Source organism: Nannospalax galili, unplaced genomic scaffold (genome assembly GCF_000622305.1).
Source record: "Nannospalax galili isolate Female #2095 unplaced genomic scaffold, S.galili_v1.0 scaffold156, whole genome shotgun sequence".
Classification (NCBI taxonomy): domain Eukaryota; kingdom Metazoa; phylum Chordata; class Mammalia; order Rodentia; family Spalacidae; genus Nannospalax; species Nannospalax galili.
Window position 1 is genome coordinate 785,146 of NW_008337625.1, and position 3,585 is coordinate 788,730.

The following is a 3,585-nucleotide window of genomic DNA, read 5'->3' on the forward strand; positions in this document are numbered from 1 at the left end:
AAATCCTATAAACTCCTGCCTGGATTCAGCTTTTATATTTTTATTTATTTTTTTGGTCTTTTTGAGATAGGGTCTCCCTATAGCCCCAGCTGTCCTGGAACTCACTATGTAGACCAGGCTGGCCTTGAACTCCTAGAGGTCCGCCTGCCTCTGCCTCCCAAGTGCTGGGATTAAAGGCATGCGCCACCATGCCCGGATGGATTCAGCTTTTCGATAATGAATGAATTTACTTATTCAGCTCATCAGTAAGCATGGATGCAAACACAGTATTCTGCTAGCCACTAGAGGCAATAAATAAGTTATAGACACCGTCAGTCTCTCCCCTAGAAAGATTTCATTCTGAACAAGGAATAATTGCTCAATTGATAGATATATAGTAGATGTTTATTATATTCACAATCTTCCCTAATGTCTTCTTAATTATCTTTTTCCCTAGGTCAAAACACAGACTTAATAAAATTTTCTAACAATTTATTTCTCTTTTTTATTAAAATATTTTATTTATTTTATGCGTATGAGTGTATTGCTTGCATGCAGGTAGGAGCAATGCCCAAGGAGGCCAGAAGAAGGTGTCAAATCCCCCAGAACTGGAGTTACAGATGGTTGTTAGCTGCTACCATGTGAGTGCTGGGAATTAAACCCTTGTCCTCTGAAAGAACAGCCAGTGCACTGCCGAGTCATCTCTCCAGGCCTCTCACTTTAAAATTCAAATAAATCAACTTATTTCTCATTTTGTACTGGCAAACCTGATGAGCTGAGTTCAATACCCTGTCCCCTCACGGTTAGTCGAAGGAGAGAATCAACTCCCCTAGTTGTCCTCTGACCTGTACACTGTGCATATCCATACCTACTCCATAATAAATACTTTTTCTCTGTTTTTTTTTTTTTTTTTTGGATACAGGTTCTCCCTGTAGCCCCAGCTGTACTGGGACTTGCTATGTAGACCAGGTTGGCCTCAATCTCACAGAGATCTGCCTGCTTCTGCCTTCCAACTGCTGAGATTAAAGGCATAAATAAATTTTTTCTAAAGCTAAATATTTTGTCAACAAGTTTCTGACTAATATGTAACGATCTATCTTCCTCATTCTTGAGGATATTCGAGTAAAAAGATAAAAATTCATTGGATGTGGTGGACCAGGCCTGTAGTCCCAGCACGGGAGCCTGAAGCAGGTATAGGCCAGCCTGGGCTACTGAGTGAGGTCAGGGCCACTTGAACAAGCTATGTGTGCTGTAGGCAACCAACAGCTGGTTCCATAAATGTAAGGTATATAATAAGGAATTTGGGGCATTGGCGTTAAAAAAAAGTGTTTCCATTTCCTTGCTTTTATGATTTTCTATATTACTTTCATTAAAAATGTAGTGCTTGAGCATTTAAAATGTCTTATTTCTACTTTTTAAAAGTGTTTGTCAGCCGGGCGTGATGGCACACGCCTGTAGTCCCAGCACTCGGGAGGCAGAGGCAGGCGGAGCTCTGTGAGTTTGAGGCTAGCCTGGTCTACATAGTGAGTTCCAGGACAGCTGGGGCCATAGGGAGACCCTGCTTCAAAAAGACAAAAGAAAAAAAAGTGTCAAGTACACTTAGTAAGACTCTTTCCTTTATAACATTACTCTGAATGTTATTAATAAAAAAATCCAATAGATGAAGACATTTATGCTCTGGTTAATTTCTATTTCGAAAAGCAAATATTATTAATCTTACAAGAATCTGTAGTTATAATTAGTTTCATTCTTGACCCCATTTGAAGGCACTGAGGCATGTCATCAAAAATACACATTAAAATAAAAAGTGATCACATATATCACAACATATATACAAATATTGCAAGAGAGCAGAGATTAGCACAGCCCCTGTACAATCGCAACTGCACAGGCATGAAGTATTCCATAGTTTTTTGAAAATAGGATGAAACCCATTATTTTGTATGCCAACTAAAAAAGTAAAAAACATAGAATAATAACTATCAAAAACAAAGAGACCTGCAGATATGTTCAGTGGTAAATGGCTTCCCTAGTTTGCATGAGGCCCAAGGTTTGATCCTCAGTACTGCCAGAAAGGTGGGACTGCGATGGCCTAAAGTCTCACACACACGCACTGCACCACGGAGCTCACGCTCAGCCTCCAAACTCAAATATCTTCATGAAGCACTTCAAATTCAGTGGCAACAGAATACTGTTTTTTTTTCTTTCCTTTTTTGGTTTGTTCTGTTTTGTTTTGCTACCTAAAGATATAACTTGTTGGGTCTAAATGTGGCATTCCTCCTTGTTATTGTTAGCTTACCTTTAAGTACATATATAAATATACATGTGCCCTGTTTTTTTTTTTTTTACAGAAAATACCTTTAAAAGGTTCAAGTAGTGATAGAAGATGAGAATCAACTCCTCTGACATCCACATGTGAACAGTGGAATGTGTGGCCACCCCCCGCATACATACACACAAAATAAATAAGATGTAATTTTAAAAAATTAAAAGATCACTTAGATATAGATCTCACACTTTAGCATTTATCTATTTATTTATTTTGTTGTTTCTATGTCTGTGGTGTACATGTCTTGAATGTGGAAGTTAGAGGAAAACTTTCTTAGAGTTGGTTCTCTGCTTCTGCTGTGTGGGTCCTGGGGATCAAATTTGGGTCTTTAAGGCTTGATGGCAAGTGCCTGTAGCCACTAAGCCATCTTGTCCACACCAGATCCCACACTTTATCTAGTTCTCCATTAGTGATGCTCATTATTAGTCAGAACTCCCAGAATTATCATCTTATGATTGATGTGGCTTAAAACTAGTTTAAAGCATAGCTTATCATGCAGTTAAATCTTTATTTCTGAACAAAAGTTTTCTTTACTATTGCTAAAAAAAAAAAAAAAACCAAAATGAAATGAAACAAAAGCCCAGCAAGGCAATTTGAGAAATCTGTCTGATGAAGAATAGGGACAACCCGAGTAAATGATGTTATAAGTTGAAATGCATGAACATATCCCCACATGCTGGTCAAGGGCCACATTACATGTGATTTTACAGGGTTATGTCTGTTGCCTATCAGTTGGAATTCTGCAATTGTCTGTAATTAGATGATGAAAAATAGAGAGTCACAGGGTTACAAAAGAGAATTTTTTGGTAAGGGTATTTCTGGTACTCACAATATAAAGATTACTACTGTTTCACATGGGGGTAAGTGAAAAGGAACCTGAAGTCAGGCAATAAGTTTGCAGTGACAAAGGAGGCTGAGACCACGGTGAAAGCTGAGGTGGTTCCCATAACAAATACGCAGACTTATTCTTATTTTGTAGATTAAGTGAAATATTCATAACAGATAATATTATCAATACAGTTGCTTTGCTTAAATATAATAAAAAAATGTATTGGGGAGCTGGAGAGATGGCTCAGTGGTTAAGAGCACTGGATGCTCTTGCAGAGGACCAAGATTCAATTCCCAGCACCCACATGGCAGCTAACAACTGTCCGTAACTCCAGTCCCAGGGGATCTGACAGCCTCTTCTGTCCTCCGTGGGCGTTGCACAACACGGGTGCACTTACCTACATGCAGTCAATACACGCATACACATAAAATAAAAATAATAATAAATA